Below are 18,407 nucleotides of genomic sequence, written 5' to 3'. Positions count from 1 at the left end.
GCAGCGAGCGGCAGTCGAGCAAAGTCGGGACAAGTCGGGACGGGGACAGGGACAGGGATAGGAATGGTGCGAATGCACTGCAAACTACGCAGACACCTGGTGTGAGGCGAGGCGGGGCGAGGCGTGGCGAGGCGAGGAAGCCCACATCGCTACCAGTGGGCCCTCCAGCACGACACTGCCACACCCCGCACAGGCCCTCCGCTGAACACCAGGGACAAGATGCGTCCTCCGCTAGTGTCGAAGGCTGCACGCGCCCAGCGAATGACAGGGGGTGCAACGAGCACCAGTGCGTCTAACACACGCGGCGGTGCGCCCGCCAATTCGGCCGTCACTCTGCTGGGACGCCGGGCGTGCCTCCCCGCGCCGTCCTCGAGGAACTGGCGGTTGCGGAAGGAAGCGCTTTCGTCAAATGCGGCCGAAAACTAACATTTTGTGTGTTGGGAGAAAAGCCGAACGCGAATTCTGCCGTGCTCCTACATTAGATGAGCGTCAACGGCCATACCATGATGAATACACCGGTTCTCGTCCGATCACCGAAGTTAAGCATCATCGGGCCCGGCTAGTACTTGGATGGGTGACCGCCTGGGAAACCCAGGTGCTGCTGGCTCCCTTCCTGTTTTTTTTTTTTTGTTATGTCGCCACCCCAATTTTCAAACTACCTTTCTGTTGTGACAAAGATGCTTCTTTAAGCCTTTTAAACTACTGTAATGGTACGAAAATGCAGTAATTAACTCAGTTTGAGGGAGAATGTGCTAACCAAGTTTGCCAAGAAGACTTTGAAAACGACAAAACAGTACGAATCGGCAGGTGATTTCTGAAATACGTCACCGCCTATTGTTGTGTAGGAGTGTAGAGTTCCAAATTTGATTTGTAACCACGAATTTATTCCTTAGTCGTCTCGTCTCGTCTCGTCTCGTCTCGTCCCGCAGACGTTTGTCGTGCTTGCGCTGTCATATGGACCACGACCCGAGCGGCAGCGAGCGGCAGTCGAGCAAAGTCGGGACAAGTCGGGAAGGGGACAGGGACAGGGATAGGAATGGTGCGAATGCACTGCAAACTACGCAGACACCTGGTGTGAGGCGAGGCGAGGCGAAGCGTGGCGAGGCGAGGAAGCCCACATCGCTACCAGTGGGCCCTCCAGCACGACACTGCCACACTCCGCACAGGCCCTCCGCTGAACACCAGGGACAAGATGCGTCCTCCGCTAGTGTCGAAGGCTGCACGCGCCCAGCGAATGACAGGGGGTGCAACGAGCAGCAGTGCGTCTCACACACGCGGCGGTGCGCCCGCCAATTCGGCCGTCACTCTGCTGGGACGCCGGGCGTGCCTCCCCGCGCCGTCCTCGAGGAACTATCGGTTGCGGAAGGAAGCGCTTTCGTCAAATGCGGCCGAAAACTAACATTTTGTGTGTTGGGAGAAAAGCCGAACGCGAATTCTGCCGTGCTCCTACATTAGATGAGCGCCAACGGCCATACCATGATGAATACACCGGTTCTCGTCCGATCACCGAAGTTAAGCATCATCGGGCCCGGCTAGTACTTGGATGGGTGACCGCCTGGGAAACCCGGGTGCTGTTGGCTCCCTTACTGTTTTCTTTTTTTTGTTATGTCGCCAGCCCAATTTTCAAACTACCTTTCTGTTGTGACAAAGATGCTTCCTTAAGCCTTTTAAACTACTGTAATGGAACGAAAATGCAGTAATTAACTCAGTTTGAGGGAGAATGTGCTAACCAAGTTTGCCAAGAAGACTTTGAAAACGACAAAACACTACGAATCGGCAGGTGATTTCTGAAATACGTCACCGCCTATTGTTGTGTAGGTGTGTTGAGTTCCAAATTTGATTTGTAACCACGAACTTATTCCTTAGTCGTCTCGTCTCGTCTCGTCTCGTCCCGCAGACGTTTGTCGTGCTTGCGCTGTCATATGGACCACGACCCGAGCGGCAGCGAGCGGCAGTCGAGCAAAGTCGGGACAAGTCGGGACGGGGACAGGGACAGGGATAGGAATGGTGCGAATGCACTGCAAACTACGCAGACACCTGGTGTGAGGCGAGGCGAGGCGAGGCGTGGCGAGGCGAGGAAGCCCACATCGCTACCAGTGGGCCCTCCAGCACGACACTGCCACACCCCGCACAGGCCCTCCGCTGAACACCAGGGACAAGATGCGTCCTCCGCTAGTGTCGAAGGCTGCACGCGCCCAGCGAATGACAGGGGGTGCAACGAGCAGCAGTGCGTCTAACACACGCGGCGGTGCGCCCGCCAATTCGGCCGTCACTCTGCTGGGACGCCGGGCGTGCCTCCCCGCGCCGTCCTCGAGGAACTGGCGGTTGCGGAAGGAAGCGCTTTCGTCAAATGCGGCCGAAAACTAACATTTTGTGTGTTGGGAGAAAAGCCGAACGCGAATTCTGCCGTGCTCCTACATTAGATGAGCGTCAACGGCCATACCATGATGAATACACCGGTTCTCGTCCGATCACCGAAGTTAAGCATCATCGGGCCCGGCTAGTACTTGGATGGGTGACCGCCTGGGAAAGCCGGGTGCTGTTGGCTCCCTTACTGTTTTTTTTTTTGTTATGTCGCCAGCCCAATTTTCAAACTACCTTTCTGTTGTGACAAAGATGCTTCCTTAAGCCTTTTAAACTACTGTAATGGAACGAAAATGCAGTAATTAACTCAGTTTGAGGGAGAATGTGCTAACCAAGTTTGCCAAGAAGACTTTGAAAACGACAAAACACTACGAATCGGCAGGTGATTTCTGAAATACGTCACCGCCTATTGTTGTGTAGGTGTGTTGAGATCCAAATTTGATTTGTAACCACGAACTTATTCCTTAGTCGTCTCGTCTCGTCTCGTCTCGTCCCGCAGACGTTTGTCGTGCTTGCGCTGTCATATGGACCACGACCCGAGCGGCAGCGAGCGGCAGTCGAGCAAAGTCGGGACAAGTCGGGACGGGGACAGGGACAGGGATAGGAATGGTGCGAATGCACTGCAAACTACGCAGACACCTGGTGTGAGGCGAGGCGAGGCGAGGCGTGGCGAGGCGAGGTAGCCCACATCGCTACCAGTGGGCCCTCCAGCACGACACTGCCACACCCCGCACAGGCCCTCCGCTGAACACCAGGGACAAGATGCGTCCTCCGCTAGTGTCGAAGGCTGCACGCGCCCAGCGAATGACAGGGGGTGCAACGAGCAGCAGTGCGTCTAACACACGCGGCGGTGCGCCCGCCAATTCGGCCGTCAGTCTGCTGGGACGCCGGGCGTGCCTCCCCGCGCCGTCCTCGAGGAACTGGCGGTTGCGGAACGAAGCGCTTTCGTCAAATGCGGCCGAAAACTAACATTTTGTGTGTTGGGAGAAAAGCCGAACGCGAATTCTGCCGTGCTCCTACATTAGATGAGCGCCAACGGCCATACCATGATGAATACACCGGTTCTCGTCCGATCACCGAAGTTAAGCATCATCGGGCCCGGCTAGTACTTGGATGGGTGACCGCCTGGGAAACCCGGGTGCTGTTGGCTCCCTTACTGTTTTTTTTTTTGTTATGTCGCCAGCCCAATTTTCAAACTACCTTTCTGTTGTGACAAAGATGCTTCCTTATGCCTTTTAAACTACTGTAATGGAACGAAAATGCAGTAATTAACTCAGTTTGAGGGAGAATGTGCTAACCAAGTTTGCCAAGAAGACTTTGAAAACGACAAAACACTACGAATCGGCAGGTGATTTCTGAAATACGTCACCGCCTATTGTCGTGTAGGAGTGTAGAGTTCCAAATTTGATTTGTAACCACGAATTTATTCCTTAGTCGTCTCGTCTCGTCTCGTCTCGTCTCGTCCCGCAGACGTTTGTCGTGCTTGCGCTGTCATATGGACCACGACCCGAGCGGCAGCGAGCGGCAGTCGAGCAAAGTCGGGACAAGTCGGGACGGGGACAGGGACAGGGATAGGAATGGTGCGAATGCACTGCAAACTACGCAGACACCTGGTGTGAGGCGAGGCGAGGCGAGGCGTGGCGAGGCGAGGAAGCCCACATCGCTACCAGTGGGCCCTCCAGCACGACACTGCCACACCCCGCACAGGCCCTCCGCTGAACACCAGGGACAAGATGCGTCCTCCGCTAGTGTCGAAGGCTGCACGCGCCCAGCGAATGACAGGGGGTGCAACGAGCAGCAGTGCGTCTAACACACGCGGCGGTGCGCCCGCCAATTCGGCCGTCACTCTGCTGGGACGCCGGGCGTGCCTCCCCGCGCCGTCCTCGAGGAACTGGCGGTTGCGGAAGGAAGCGCTTTCGTCAAATGCGGCCGAAAACTAACATTTTGTGTGTTGGGAGAAAAGCCGAACGCGAATTCTGCCGTGCTCCTACATTAGATGAGCGTCAACGGCCATACCATGATGAATACACCGGTTCTCGTCCGATCACCGAAGTTAAGCATCATCGGGCCCGGCTAGTACTTGGATGGGTGACCGCCTGGGAAAGCCGGGTGCTGTTGGCTCCCTTACTGTTTTTTTTTTTGTTATGTCGCCAGCCCAATTTTCAAACTACCTTTCTGTTGTGACAAAGATGCTTCCTTAAGCCTTTTAAACTACTGTAATGGAACGAAAATGCAGTAATTAACTCAGTTTGAGGGAGAATGTGCTAACCAAGTTTGCCAAGAAGACTTTGAAAACGACAAAACACTACGAATCGGCAGGTGATTTCTGAAATACGTCACCGCCTATTGTTGTGTAGGTGTGTTGAGTTCCAAATTTGATTTGTAACCACGAACTTATTCCTTAGTCGTCTCGTCTCGTCTCGTCTCGTCCCGCAGACGTTTGTCGTGCTTGCGCTGTCATATGGACCACGACCCGAGCGGCAGCGAGCGGCAGTCGAGCAAAGTCGGGACAAGTCGGGACGGGGACAGGGACAGGGATAGGAATGGTGCGAATGCACTGCAAACTACGCAGACACCTGGTGTGAGGCGAGGCGAGGCGAGGCGTGGCGAGGCGAGGTAGCCCACATCGCTACCAGTGGGCCCTCCAGCACGACACTGCCACACCCCGCACAGGCCCTCCGCTGAACACCAGGGACAAGATGCGTCCTCCGCTAGTGTCGAAGGCTGCACGCGCCCAGCGAATGACAGGGGGTGCAACGAGCAGCAGTGCGTCTAACACACGCGGCGGTGCGCCCGCCAATTCGGCCGTCAGTCTGCTGGGACGCCGGGCGTGCCTCCCCGCGCCGTCCTCGAGGAACTGGCGGTTGCGGAAGGAAGCGCTTTCGTCAAATGCGGCCGAAAACTAACATTTTGTGTGTTGGGAGAAAAGCCGAACGCGAATTCTGCCGTGCTCCTACATTAGATGAGCGCCAACGGCCATACCATGATGAATACACCGGTACTCGTCCGATCACCGAAGTTAAGCATCATCGGGCCCGGCTAGTACTTGGATGGGTGACCGCCTGGGAAACCCGGGTGCTGTTGGCTCCCTTACTGTTTTTTTTTTGTTATGTCGCCAGCCCAATTTTCAAACTACCTTTCTGTTGTGACAAAGATGCTTCCTTATGCCTTTTAAACTACTGTAATGGAACGAAAATGCAGTAATTAACTCAGTTTGAGGGAGAATGTGCTAACCAAGTTTGCCAAGAAGACTTTGAAAACGACAAAACAGTACGAATCGGCAGGTGATTTCTGAAATACGTCACCGCCTATTGTCGTGTAGGAGTGTAGAGTTCCAAATTTGATTTGTAACCACGAATTTATTCCTTAGTCGTCTCGTCTCGTCTCGTCTCGTCTCGTCCCGCAGACGTTTGTCGTGCTTGCGCTGTCATATGGACCACGACCCGAGCGGCAGCGAGCGGCAGTCGAGCAAAGTCGGGACAAGTCGGGACGGGGACAGGGACAGGGATAGGAATGGTGCGAATGCACTGCAAACTACGCAGACACCTGGTGTGAGGCGAGGCGAGGCGAAGCGTGGCGAGGCGAGGAAGCCCACATCGCTACCAGTGGACCCTCCAGCACGACACTGCCACACCCCGCACAGGCCCTCCGCTGAACACCAGGGACAAGATGCGTCCTCCGCTAGTGTCGAAAGCTGCACGCGCCCAGCGAATGACAGGGGGTGCAACGAGCAGCAGTGCGTCTCACACACGCGGCGGTGCGCCCGCCAATTCGGCCGTCAGTCTGCTGGGACGCCGGGCGTGCCTCCCCGCGCCGTCCTCGAGGAACTGGCGGTTGCGGAAGGAAGCGCTTTCGTCAAATGCGGCCGAAAACTAACATTTTGTGTGTTGGGAGAAAAGCCGAACGCGAATTCTGCCGTGCTCCTACATTAGATGAGCGCCAACGGCCATACCATGATGAATACACCGGTTCTCGTCCGATCACCGAAGTTAAGCATCATCGGGCCCGGCTAGTACTTGGATGGGTGACCGCCTGGGAAACCCGGGTGCTGTTGGCTCCCTTACTGTTTTTTTTTTTGTTATGTCGCCAGCCCAATTTTCAAACTACCTTTCTGTTGTGACAAAGATGCTTCCTTATGCCTTTTAAACTACTGTAATGGAACGAAAATGCAGTAATTAACTCAGTTTGAGGGAGAATGTGCTAACCAAGTTTGCCAAGAAGACTTTGAAAACGACAAAACACTACGAATCGGCAGGTGATTTCTGAAATACGTCACCGCCTATTGTCGTGTAGGAGTGTAGAGTTCCAAATTTGATTTGTAACCACGAATTTATTCCTTAGTCGTCTCGTCTCGTCTCGTCTCGTCTCGTCCCGCAGACGTTTGTCGTGCTTGCGCTGTCATATGGACCACGACCCGAGCGGCAGCGAGCGGCAGTCGAGCAAAGTCGGGACAAGTCGGGACGGGGACAGGGACAGGGATAGGAATGGTGCGAATGCACTGCAAACTACGCAGACACCTGGTGTGAGGCGAGGCGAGGCGAGGCGTGGCGAGGCGAGGTAGCCCACATCGCTACCAGTGGGCCCTCCAGCACGACACTGCCACACCCCGCACAGGCCCTCCGCTGAACACCAGGGACAAGATGCGTCCTCCGCTAGTGTCGAAGGCTGCACGCGCCCAGCGAATGACAGGGGGTGCAACGAGCAGCAGTGCGTCTAACACACGCGGCGGTGCGCCCGCCAATTCGGCCGTCAGTCTGCTGGGACGCCGGGCGTGCCTCCCCGCGCCGTCCTCGAGGAACTGGCGGTTGCGGAAGGAAGCGCTTTCGTCAAATGCGGCCGAAAACTAACATTTTGTGTGTTGGGAGAAAAGCCGAACGCGAATTCTGCCGTGCTCCTACATTAGATGAGCGCCAACGGCCATACCATGATGAATACACCGGTACTCGTCCGATCACCGAAGTTAAGCATCATCGGGCCCGGCTAGTACTTGGATGGGTGACCGCCTGGGAAACCCGGGTGCTGTTGGCTCCCTTACTGTTTTTTTTTTGTTATGTCGCCAGCCCAATTTTCAAACTACCTTTCTGTTGTGACAAAGATGCTTCCTTATGCCTTTTAAACTACTGTAATGGAACGAAAATGCAGTAATTAACTCAGTTTGAGGGAGAATGTGCTAACCAAGTTTGCCAAGAAGACTTTGAAAACGACAAAACAGTACGAATCGGCAGGTGATTTCTGAAATACGTCACCGCCTATTGTCGTGTAGGAGTGTAGAGTTCCAAATTTGATTTGTAACCACGAATTTATTCCTTAGTCGTCTCGTCTCGTCTCGTCTCGTCTCGTCCCGCAGACGTTTGTCGTGCTTGCGCTGTCATATGGACCACGACCCGAGCGGCAGCGAGCGGCAGTCGAGCAAAGTCGGGACAAGTCGGGACGGGGACAGGGACAGGGATAGGAATGGTGCGAATGCACTGCAAACTACGCAGACACCTGGTGTGAGGCGAGGCGAGGCGAAGCGTGGCGAGGCGAGGAAGCCCACATCGCTACCAGTGGACCCTCCAGCACGACACTGCCACACCCCGCACAGGCCCTCCGCTGAACACCAGGGACAAGATGCGTCCTCCGCTAGTGTCGAAAGCTGCACGCGCCCAGCGAATGACAGGGGGTGCAACGAGCAGCAGTGCGTCTCACACACGCGGCGGTGCGCCCGCCAATTCGGCCGTCAGTCTGCTGGGACGCCGGGCGTGCCTCCCCGCGCCGTCCTCGAGGAACTGGCGGTTGCGGAAGGAAGCGCTTTCGTCAAATGCGGCCGAAAACTAACATTTTGTGTGTTGGGAGAAAAGCCGAACGCGAATTCTGCCGTGCTCCTACATTAGATGAGCGCCAACGGCCATACCATGATGAATACACCGGTTCTCGTCCGATCACCGAAGTTAAGCATCATCGGGCCCGGCTAGTACTTGGATGGGTGACCGCCTGGGAAACCCGGGTGCTGTTGGCTCCCTTACTGTTTTTTTTTTTGTTATGTCGCCAGCCCAATTTTCAAACTACCTTTCTGTTGTGACAAAGATGCTTCCTTATGCCTTTTAAACTACTGTAATGGAACGAAAATGCAGTAATTAACTCAGTTTGAGGGAGAATGTGCTAACCAAGTTTGCCAAGAAGACTTTGAAAACGACAAAACACTACGAATCGGCAGGTGATTTCTGAAATACGTCACCGCCTATTGTCGTGTAGGAGTGTAGAGTTCCAAATTTGATTTGTAACCACGAATTTATTCCTTAGTCGTCTCGTCTCGTCTCGTCTCGTCTCGTCCCGCAGACGTTTGTCGTGCTTGCGCTGTCATATGGACCACGACCCGAGCGGCAGCGAGCGGCAGTCGAGCAAAGTCGGGACAAGTCGGGACGGGGACAGGGACAGGGATAGGAATGGTGCGAATGCACTGCAAACTACGCAGACACCTGGTGTGAGGCGAGGCGAGGCGAGGCGTGGCGAGGCGAGGAAGCCCACATCGCTACCAGTGGGCCCTCCAGCACGACACTGCCACACCCCGCACAGGCCCTCCGCTGAACACCAGGGACAAGATGCGTCCTCCGCTAGTGTCGAAGGCTGCACGCGCCCAGCGAATGACAGGGGGTGCAACGAGCAGCAGTGCGTCTAACACACGCGGCGGTGCGCCCGCCAATTCGGCCGTCACTCTGCTGGGACGCCGGGCGTGCCTCCCCGCGCCGTCCTCGAGGAACTGGCGGTTGCGGAAGGAAGCGCTTTCGTCAAATGCGGCCGAAAACTAACATTTTGTGTGTTGGGAGAAAAGCCGAACGCGAATTCTGCCGTGCTCCTACATTAGATGAGCGTCAACGGCCATACCATGATGAATACACCGGTTCTCGTCCGATCACCGAAGTTAAGCATCATCGGGCCCGGCTAGTACTTGGATGGGTGACCGCCTGGGAAAGCCGGGTGCTGTTGGCTCCCTTACTGTTTTTTTTTTTGTTATGTCGCCAGCCCAATTTTCAAACTACCTTTCTGTTGTGACAAAGATGCTTCCTTAAGCCTTTTAAACTACTGTAATGGAACGAAAATGCAGTAATTAACTCAGTTTGAGGGAGAATGTGCTAACCAAGTTTGCCAAGAAGACTTTGAAAACGACAAAACACTACGAATCGGCAGGTGATTTCTGAAATACGTCACCGCCTATTGTTGTGTAGGTGTGTTGAGTTCCAAATTTGATTTGTAACCACGAACTTATTCCTTAGTCGTCTCGTCTCGTCTCGTCTCGTCCCGCAGACGTTTGTCGTGCTTGCGCTGTCATATGGACCACGACCCGAGCGGCAGCGAGCGGCAGTCGAGCAAAGTCGGGACAAGTCGGGACGGGGACAGGGACAGGGATAGGAATGGTGCGAATGCACTGCAAACTACGCAGACACCTGGTGTGAGGCGAGGCGAGGCGAGGCGTGGCGAGGCGAGGTAGCCCACATCGCTACCAGTGGGCCCTCCAGCACGACACTGCCACACCCCGCACAGGCCCTCCGCTGAACACCAGGGACAAGATGCGTCCTCCGCTAGTGTCGAAGGCTGCACGCGCCCAGCGAATGACAGGGGGTGCAACGAGCAGCAGTGCGTCTAACACACGCGGCGGTGCGCCCGCCAATTCGGCCGTCAGTCTGCTGGGACGCCGGGCGTGCCTCCCCGCGCCGTCCTCGAGGAACTGGCGGTTGCGGAAGGAAGCGCTTTCGTCAAATGCGGCCGAAAACTAACATTTTGTGTGTTGGGAGAAAAGCCGAACGCGAATTCTGCCGTGCTCCTACATTAGATGAGCGCCAACGGCCATACCATGATGAATACACCGGTACTCGTCCGATCACCGAAGTTAAGCATCATCGGGCCCGGCTAGTACTTGGATGGGTGACCGCCTGGGAAACCCGGGTGCTGTTGGCTCCCTTACTGTTTTTTTTTTGTTATGTCGCCAGCCCAATTTTCAAACTACCTTTCTGTTGTGACAAAGATGCTTCCTTATGCCTTTTAAACTACTGTAATGGAACGAAAATGCAGTAATTAACTCAGTTTGAGGGAGAATGTGCTAACCAAGTTTGCCAAGAAGACTTTGAAAACGACAAAACAGTACGAATCGGCAGGTGATTTCTGAAATACGTCACCGCCTATTGTCGTGTAGGAGTGTAGAGTTCCAAATTTGATTTGTAACCACGAATTTATTCCTTAGTCGTCTCGTCTCGTCTCGTCTCGTCTCGTCCCGCAGACGTTTGTCGTGCTTGCGCTGTCATATGGACCACGACCCGAGCGGCAGCGAGCGGCAGTCGAGCAAAGTCGGGACAAGTCGGGACGGGGACAGGGACAGGGATAGGAATGGTGCGAATGCACTGCAAACTACGCAGACACCTGGTGTGAGGCGAGGCGAGGCGAAGCGTGGCGAGGCGAGGAAGCCCACATCGCTACCAGTGGACCCTCCAGCACGACACTGCCACACCCCGCACAGGCCCTCCGCTGAACACCAGGGACAAGATGCGTCCTCCGCTAGTGTCGAAAGCTGCACGCGCCCAGCGAATGACAGGGGGTGCAACGAGCAGCAGTGCGTCTCACACACGCGGCGGTGCGCCCGCCAATTCGGCCGTCACTCTGCTGGGACGCCGGGCGTGCCTCCCCGCGCCGTCCTCGAGGAACTGGCGGTTGCGGAAGGAAGCGCTTTCGTCAAATGCGGCCGAAAACTAACATTTTGTGTGTTGGGAGAGAAGCCGAACGCGAATTCTGCCGTGCTCCTACATTAGATGAGCGCCAACGGCCATACCATGATGAATACACCGGTTCTCGTCCGATCACCGAAGTTAAGCATCATCGGGCCCGGCTAGTACTTGGATGGGTGACCGCCTGGGAAACCCGGGTGCTGTTGGCTCCCTTACTGTTTTTTTTTTGTTATGTCGCCAGCCCAATTTTCAAACTACCTTTCTGTTGTGACAAAGATGCTTCCTTATGCCTTTTAAACTACTGTAATGGAACGAAAATGCAGTAATTAACTCAGTTTGAGGGAGAATGTGCTAACCAAGTTTGCCAAGAAGACTTTGAAAACGACAAAACACTACGAATCGGCAGGTGATTTCTGAAATACGTCACCGCCTATTGTCGTGTAGGAGTGTAGAGTTCCAAATTTGATTTGTAACCACGAATTTATTCCTTAGTCGTCTCGTCTCGTCTCGTCTCGTCTCGTCCCGCAGACGTTTGTCGTGCTTGCGCTGTCATATGGACCACGACCCGAGCGGCAGCGAGCGGCAGTCGAGCAAAGTCGGGACAAGTCGGGACGGGGACAGGGACAGGGATAGGAATGGTGCGAATGCACTGCAAACTACGCAGACACCTGGTGTGAGGCGAGGCGAGGCGAAGCGTGGCGAGGCGAGGAAGCCCACATCGCTACCAGTGGACCCTCCAGCACGACACTGCCACACCCCGCACAGGCCCTCCGCTGAACACCAGGGACAAGATGCGTCCTCCGCTAGTGTCGAAGGCTGCACGCGCCCAGCGAATGACAGGGGGTGCAACGAGCAGCAGTGCGTCTCACACACGCGGCGGTGCGCCCGCCAATTCGGCCGTCACTCTGCTGGGACGCCGGGCGTGCCTCCCCGCGCCGTCCTCGAGGAACTGGCGGTTGCGGAAGGAAGCGCTTTCGTCAAATGCGGCCGAAAACTAACATTTTGTGTGTTGGGAGAAAAGCCGAACGCGAATTCTGCCGTGCTCCTACATTAGATGAGCGCCAACGGCCATACCATGATGAATACACCGGTTCTCGTCCGATCACCGAAGTTAAGCATCATCGGGCCCGGCTAGTACTTGGATGGGTGACCGCCTGGGAAACCCGGGTGCTGTTGGCTCCCTTACTGTTTTTTTTTTTGTTATGTCGCCAGCCCAATTTTCAAACTACCTTTCTGTTGTGACAAAGATGCTTCCTTATGCCTTTTAAACTACTGTAATGGAACGAAAATGCAGTAATTAACTCAGTTTGAGGGAGAATGTGCTAACCAAGTTTGCCAAGAAGACTTTGAAAACGACAAAACAGTACGAATCGGCAGGTGATTTCTGAAATACGTCACCGCCTATTGTCGTGTAGGAGTGTAGAGTTCCAAATTTGATTTGTAACCACGAATTTATTCCTTAGTCGTCTCGTCTCGTCTCGTCTCGTCTCGTCCCGCAGACGTTTGTCGTGCTTGCGCTGTCATATGGACCACGACCCGAGCGGCAGCGAGCGGCAGTCGAGCAAAGTCGGGACAAGTCGGGACGGGGACAGGGACAGGGATAGGAATGGTGCGAATGCACTGCAAACTACGCAGACACCTGGTGTGAGGCGAGGCGAGGCGAAGCGTGGCGAGGCGAGGAAGCCCACATCGCTACCAGTGGACCCTCCAGCACGACACTGCCACACCCCGCACAGGCCCTCCGCTGAACACCAGGGACAAGATGCGTCCTCCGCTAGTGTCGAAAGCTGCACGCGCCCAGCGAATGACAGGGGGTGCAACGAGCAGCAGTGCGTCTCACACACGCGGCGGTGCGCCCGCCAATTCGGCCGTCACTCTGCTGGGACGCCGGGCGTGCCTCCCCGCGCCGTCCTCGAGGAACTGGCGGTTGCGGAAGGAAGCGCTTTCGTCAAATGCGGCCGAAAACTAACATTTTGTGTGTTGGGAGAGAAGCCGAACGCGAATTCTGCCGTGCTCCTACATTAGATGAGCGCCAACGGCCATACCATGATGAATACACCGGTTCTCGTCCGATCACCGAAGTTAAGCATCATCGGGCCCGGCTAGTACTTGGATGGGTGACCGCCTGGGAAACCCGGGTGCTGTTGGCTCCCTTACTGTTTTTTTTTTTGTTATGTCGCCAGCCCAATTTTCAAACTACCTTTCTGTTGTGACAAAGATGCTTCCTTATGCCTTTTAAACTACTGTAATGGAACGAAAATGAAGTAATTAACTCAGTTTGAGGGAGAATGTGCTAACCAAGTTTGCCAAGAAGACTTTGAAAACGACAAAACAGTACGAATCGGCAGGTGATTTCTGAAATACGTCACCGCCTATTGTCGTGTAGGAGTGTAGAGTTCCAAATTTGATTTGTAACCACGAATTTATTCCTTAGTCGTCTCGTCTCGTCTCGTCTCGTCTCGTCCCGCAGACGTTTGTCGTGCTTGCGCTGTCATATGGACCACGACCCGAGCGGCAGCGAGCGGCAGTCGAGCAAAGTCGGGACAAGTCGGGACGGGGACAGGGACAGGGATAGGAATGGTGCGAATGCACTGCAAACTACGCAGACACCTGGTGTGAGGCGAGGCGAGGCGAAGCGTGGCGAGGCGAGGAAGCCCACATCGCTACCAGTGGACCCTCCAGCACGACACTGCCACACCCCGCACAGGCCCTCCGCTGAACACCAGGGACAAGATGCGTCCTCCGCTAGTGTCGAAAGCTGCACGCGCCCAGCGAATGACAGGGGGTGCAACGAGCAGCAGTGCGTCTCACACACGCGGCGGTGCGCCCGCCAATTCGGCCGTCACTCTGCTGGGACGCCGGGCGTGCCTCCCCGCGCCGTCCTCGAGGAACTGGCGGTTGCGGAAGGAAGCGCTTTCGTCAAATGCGGCCGAAAACTAACATTTTGTGTGTTGGGAGAGAAGCCGAACGCGAATTCTGCCGTGCTCCTACATTAGATGAGCGCCAACGGCCATACCATGATGAATACACCGGTTCTCGTCCGATCACCGAAGTTAAGCATCATCGGGCCCGGCTAGTACTTGGATGGGTGACCGCCTGGGAAACCCGGGTGCTGTTGGCTCCCTTACTGTTTTTTTTTTGTTATGTCGCCAGCCCAATTTTCAAACTACCTTTCTGTTGTGACAAAGATGCTTCCTTATGCCTTTTAAACTACTGTAATGGAACGAAAATGCAGTAATTAACTCAGTTTGAGGGAGAATGTGCTAACCAAGTTTGCCAAGAAGACTTTGAAAACGACAAAACAGTACGAATCGGCAGGTGATTTCTGAAATACGTCACCGCCTATTGTCGTGTAGGAGTGTAGAGTTCCAAATTTGATTTGTAACCACGAATTTATTCCTTAGTCGTCTCGTCTCGTCTCGTCTCGTCTCGTCCCGCAGACGTTTGTCGTGCTTGCGCTGTCATATGGACCACGACCCGAGCGGCAGCGAGCGGCAGTCGAGCAAAGTCGGGACAAGTCGGGACGGGGACAGGGACAGGGATAGGAATGGTGCGAATGCACTGCAAACTACGCAGACACCTGGTGTGAGGCGAGGCGAGGCGAAGCGTGGCGAGGCGAGGAAGCCCACATCGCTACCAGTGGACCCTCCAGCACGACACTGCCACACCCCGCACAGGCCCTCCGCTGAACACCAGGGACAAGATGCGTCCTCCGCTAGTGTCGAAAGCTGCACGCGCCCAGCGAATGACAGGGGGTGCAACGAGCAGCAGTGCGTCTCACACACGCGGCGGTGCGCCCGCCAATTCGGCCGTCACTCTGCTGGGACGCCGGGCGTGCCTCCCCGCGCCGTCCTCGAGGAACTGGCGGTTGCGGAAGGAAGCGCTTTCGCCAAATGCGGCCGAAAACTAACATTTTGTGTGTTGGGAGAGAAGCCGAACGCGAATTCTGCCGTGCTCCTACATTAGATGAGCGCCAACGGCCATACCATGATGAATACACCGGTTCTCGTCCGATCACCGAAGTTAAGCATCATCGGGCCCGGCTAGTACTTGGATGGGTGACCGCCTGGGAAACCCGGGTGCTGTTGGCTCCCTTACTGTTTTTTTTTTTGTTATGTCGCCAGCCCAATTTTCAAACTACCTTTCTGTTGTGACAAAGATGCTTCCTTATGCCTTTTAAACTACTGTAATGGAACGAAAATGCAGTAATTAACTCAGTTTGAGGGAGAATGTGCTAACCAAGTTTGCCAAGAAGACTTTGAAAACGACAAAACAGTACGAATCGGCAGGTGATTTCTGAAATACGTCACCGCCTATTGTCGTGTAGGAGTGTAGAGTTCCAAATTTGATTTGTAACCACGAATTTATTCCTTAGTCGTCTCGTCTCGTCTCGTCTCGTCTCGTCCCGCAGACGTTTGTCGTGCTTGCGCTGTCATATGGACCACGACCCGAGCGGCAGCGAGCGGCAGTCGAGCAAAGTCGGGACAAGTCGGGACGGGGACAGGGACAGGGATAGGAATGGTGCGAATGCACTGCAAACTACGCAGACACCTGGTGTGAGGCGAGGCGAGGCGAAGCGTGGCGAGGCGAGGAAGCCCACATCGCTACCAGTGGACCCTCCAGCACGACACTGCCACACCCCGCACAGGCCCTCCGCTGAACACCAGGGACAAGATGCGTCCTCCGCTAGTGTCGAAGGCTGCACGCGCCCAGCGAATGACAGGGGGTGCAACGAGCAGCAGTGCGTCTCACACACGCGGCGGTGCGTCCGCCAATTCGGCCGTCACTCTGCTGGGACGCCGGGCGTGCCTCCCCGCGCCGTCCTCGAGGAACTGGCGGTTGCGGAAGGAAGCGCTTTCGTCAAATGCGGCCGAAAACTAACATTTTGTGTGTTGGGAGAAAAGCCGAACGCGAATTCTGCCGTGCTCCTACATTAGATGAGCGCCAACGGCCATACCATGATGAATACACCGGTTCTCGTCCGATCACCGAAGTTAAGCATCATCGGGCCCGGCTAGTACTTGGATGGGTGACCGCCTGGGAAACCCGGGTGCTGTTGGCTCCCTTACTGTTTTTTTTTTTTGTTATGTCGCCAGCCCAATTTTCAAACTACCTTTCTGTTGTGACAAAGATGCTTCCTTAAGCCTTTTAAACTACTGTAATGGAACGAAAATGCAGTAATTAACTCAGTTTGAGGGAGAATGTGCTAACCAAGTTTGCCAAGAAGACTTTGAAAACGACAAAACACTACGAATCGGCAGGTGATTTCTGAAATACGTCACCGCCTATTGTTGTGTAGGTGTGTTGAGTTCCAAATTTGATTTGTAACCACGAACTTATTCCTTAGTCGTCTCGTCTCGTCTCGTCTCGTCCCGCAGACGTTTGTCGTGCTTGCGCTGTCATATGGACCACGACCCGAGCGGCAGCGAGCGGCAGTCGAGCAAAGTCGGGACAAGTCGGGACGGGGACAGGGACAGGGATAGGAATGGTGCGAATGCACTGCAAACTACGCAGACACCTGGTGTGAGGCGAGGCGAGGCGAGGCGTGGCGAGGCGAGGAAGCCCACATCGCTACCAGTGGGCCCTCCAGCACGACACTGCCACACCCCGCACAGGCCCTCCGCTGAACACCAGGGACAAGATGCGTCCTCCGCTAGTGTCGAAGGCTGCACGCGCCCAGCGAATGACAGGGGGTGCAACGAGCAGCAGTGCGTCTCACACACGCGGCGGTGCGCCCGCCAATTCGGCCGTCACTCTGCTGGGACGCCGGGCGTGCCTCCCCGCGCCGTCCTCGAGGAACTGGCGGTTGCGGAAGGAAGCGCTTTCGTCAAATGCGGCCGAAAACTAACATTTTGTGTGTTGGGAGAAAAGCCGAACGCGAATTCTGCCGTGCTCCTACATTAGATGAGCGCCAACGGCCATACCATGATGAATACACCGGTTCTCGTCCGATCACCGAAGTTAAGCATCATCGGGCCCGGCTAGTACTTGGATGGGTGACCGCCTGGGAAACCCGGGTGCTGTTGGCTCCCTTACTGTTTTTTTTTTTTTGTTATGTCGCCAGCCCAATTTTCAAACTACCTTTCTGTTGTGACAAAGATGCTTCCTTAAGCCTTTTAAACTACTGTAATGGAACGAAAATGCAGTAATTAACTCAGTTTGAGGGAGAATGTGCTAACCAAGTTTGCCAAGAAGACTTTGAAAACGACAAAACACTACGAATCGGCAGGTGATTTCTGAAATACGTCACCGCCTATTGTTGTGTAGGTGTGTTGAGTTCCAAATTTGATTTGTAACCACGAACTTATTCCTTAGTCGTCTCGTCTCGTCTCGTCCCGCAGACGTTTGTCGTGCTTGCGCTGTCATATGGACCACGACCCGAGCGGCAGCGAGCGGCAGTCGAGCAAAGTCGGGACAAGTCGGGACGGGGACAGGGACAGGGATAGGAATGGTGCGAATGCACTGCAAACTACGCAGACACCTGGTGTGAGGCGAGGCGAGGCGAGGCGTGGCGAGGCGAGGAAGCCCACATCGCTACCAGTGGGCCCTCCAGCACGACACTGCCACACCCCGCACAGGCCCTCCGCTGAACACCAGGGACAAGATGCGTCCTCCGCTAGTGTCGAAGGCTGCACGCGCCCAGCGAATGACAGGGGGTGCAACGAGCAGCAGTGCGTCTCACACACGCGGCGGTGCGCCCGCCAATTCGGCCGTCACTCTGCTGGGACGCCGGGCGTGCCTCCCCGCGCCGTCCTCGAGGAACTGGCGGTTGCGGAAGGAAGCGCTTTCGTCAAATGCGGCCGAAAACTAACATTTTGTGTGTTGGGAGAAAAGCCGAACGCGAATTCTGCCGTGCTCCTACATTAGATGAGCGCCAACGGCCATACCATGATGAATACACCGGTTCTCGTCCGATCACCGAAGTTAAGCATCATCGGGCCCGGCTAGTACTTGGATGGGTGACCGCCTGGGAAACCCGGGTGCTGTTGGCTCCCTTACTGTTTTTTTTTTTTTGTTATGTCGCCAGCCCAATTTTCAAACTACCTTTCTGTTGTGACAAAGATGCTTCCTTAAGCCTTTTAAACTACTGTAATGGAACGAAAATGCAGTAATTAACTCAGTTTGAGGGAGAATGTGCTAACCAAGTTTGCCAAGAAGACTTTGAAAACGACAAAACACTACGAATCGGCAGGTGATTTCTGAAATACGTCACCGCCTATTGTTGTGTAGGTGTGTTGAGTTCCAAATTTGATTTGTAACCACGAACTTATTCCTTAGTCGTCTCGTCTCGTCTCGTCCCGCAGACGTTTGTCGTGCTTGCGCTGTCATATGGACCACGACCCGAGC

At 55.0% G+C, this 18,407-nt stretch overlaps 19 non-coding genes across 19 annotated transcripts; all 19 read left to right on the top strand.

The window, feature by feature from the left end:
* The first annotated feature begins 488 nt into the window (after positions 1–488).
* LOC126125492 (5S ribosomal RNA) lies at positions 489–607 on the top strand. Its single transcript, XR_007526530.1, has one exon. It is a non-coding gene; the product is annotated as a 5S ribosomal RNA (ribosomal RNA).
* Positions 608–1,461: 854 nt separating this feature from the next.
* On the top strand, positions 1,462–1,580 carry LOC126125543 (5S ribosomal RNA). The gene has a single exon (XR_007526577.1). It is a non-coding gene; the product is annotated as a 5S ribosomal RNA (ribosomal RNA).
* Positions 1,581–2,429: 849 nt separating this feature from the next.
* LOC126125469 (5S ribosomal RNA) lies at positions 2,430–2,548 on the top strand. Its single transcript, XR_007526509.1, has one exon. It is a non-coding gene; the product is annotated as a 5S ribosomal RNA (ribosomal RNA).
* An 847-nt stretch (positions 2,549–3,395) lies between these two features.
* LOC126125542 (5S ribosomal RNA) lies at positions 3,396–3,514 on the top strand. The gene has a single exon (XR_007526576.1). It is a non-coding gene; the product is annotated as a 5S ribosomal RNA (ribosomal RNA).
* An 852-nt stretch (positions 3,515–4,366) lies between these two features.
* On the top strand, positions 4,367–4,485 carry LOC126125468 (5S ribosomal RNA). Its single transcript, XR_007526508.1, has one exon. It is a non-coding gene; the product is annotated as a 5S ribosomal RNA (ribosomal RNA).
* An 847-nt stretch (positions 4,486–5,332) lies between these two features.
* LOC126125476 (5S ribosomal RNA) lies at positions 5,333–5,451 on the top strand. The gene has a single exon (XR_007526516.1). It is a non-coding gene; the product is annotated as a 5S ribosomal RNA (ribosomal RNA).
* Positions 5,452–6,302: 851 nt separating this feature from the next.
* Positions 6,303–6,421, top strand: LOC126125541 (5S ribosomal RNA). The gene has a single exon (XR_007526575.1). It is a non-coding gene; the product is annotated as a 5S ribosomal RNA (ribosomal RNA).
* Positions 6,422–7,273: 852 nt separating this feature from the next.
* Positions 7,274–7,392, top strand: LOC126125475 (5S ribosomal RNA). Its single transcript, XR_007526515.1, has one exon. It is a non-coding gene; the product is annotated as a 5S ribosomal RNA (ribosomal RNA).
* An 851-nt stretch (positions 7,393–8,243) lies between these two features.
* On the top strand, positions 8,244–8,362 carry LOC126125540 (5S ribosomal RNA). Its single transcript, XR_007526574.1, has one exon. It is a non-coding gene; the product is annotated as a 5S ribosomal RNA (ribosomal RNA).
* An 852-nt stretch (positions 8,363–9,214) lies between these two features.
* LOC126125465 (5S ribosomal RNA) lies at positions 9,215–9,333 on the top strand. Its single transcript, XR_007526507.1, has one exon. It is a non-coding gene; the product is annotated as a 5S ribosomal RNA (ribosomal RNA).
* Positions 9,334–10,180: 847 nt separating this feature from the next.
* Positions 10,181–10,299, top strand: LOC126125474 (5S ribosomal RNA). The gene has a single exon (XR_007526514.1). It is a non-coding gene; the product is annotated as a 5S ribosomal RNA (ribosomal RNA).
* Positions 10,300–11,150: 851 nt separating this feature from the next.
* Positions 11,151–11,269, top strand: LOC126125539 (5S ribosomal RNA). The gene has a single exon (XR_007526573.1). It is a non-coding gene; the product is annotated as a 5S ribosomal RNA (ribosomal RNA).
* An 851-nt stretch (positions 11,270–12,120) lies between these two features.
* LOC126125538 (5S ribosomal RNA) lies at positions 12,121–12,239 on the top strand. The gene has a single exon (XR_007526572.1). It is a non-coding gene; the product is annotated as a 5S ribosomal RNA (ribosomal RNA).
* Positions 12,240–13,091: 852 nt separating this feature from the next.
* On the top strand, positions 13,092–13,210 carry LOC126125537 (5S ribosomal RNA). Its single transcript, XR_007526571.1, has one exon. It is a non-coding gene; the product is annotated as a 5S ribosomal RNA (ribosomal RNA).
* Positions 13,211–14,062: 852 nt separating this feature from the next.
* Positions 14,063–14,181, top strand: LOC126125536 (5S ribosomal RNA). The gene has a single exon (XR_007526570.1). It is a non-coding gene; the product is annotated as a 5S ribosomal RNA (ribosomal RNA).
* An 851-nt stretch (positions 14,182–15,032) lies between these two features.
* LOC126125534 (5S ribosomal RNA) lies at positions 15,033–15,151 on the top strand. The gene has a single exon (XR_007526568.1). It is a non-coding gene; the product is annotated as a 5S ribosomal RNA (ribosomal RNA).
* Positions 15,152–16,003: 852 nt separating this feature from the next.
* LOC126125532 (5S ribosomal RNA) lies at positions 16,004–16,122 on the top strand. Its single transcript, XR_007526567.1, has one exon. It is a non-coding gene; the product is annotated as a 5S ribosomal RNA (ribosomal RNA).
* Positions 16,123–16,970: 848 nt separating this feature from the next.
* Positions 16,971–17,089, top strand: LOC126125531 (5S ribosomal RNA). The gene has a single exon (XR_007526566.1). It is a non-coding gene; the product is annotated as a 5S ribosomal RNA (ribosomal RNA).
* Positions 17,090–17,933: 844 nt separating this feature from the next.
* On the top strand, positions 17,934–18,052 carry LOC126125530 (5S ribosomal RNA). Its single transcript, XR_007526565.1, has one exon. It is a non-coding gene; the product is annotated as a 5S ribosomal RNA (ribosomal RNA).
* Positions 18,053–18,407: the final 355 nt, after the last annotated feature.

This window comes from Schistocerca cancellata, unplaced genomic scaffold, assembly GCF_023864275.1.
Source record: "Schistocerca cancellata isolate TAMUIC-IGC-003103 unplaced genomic scaffold, iqSchCanc2.1 HiC_scaffold_435, whole genome shotgun sequence".
Lineage (NCBI taxonomy): Eukaryota > Metazoa > Arthropoda > Insecta > Orthoptera > Acrididae > Schistocerca > Schistocerca cancellata.
Note: the sequence above shows the minus strand (reverse complement) of the source record. Positions and strands in the feature narration are given on the sequence as shown.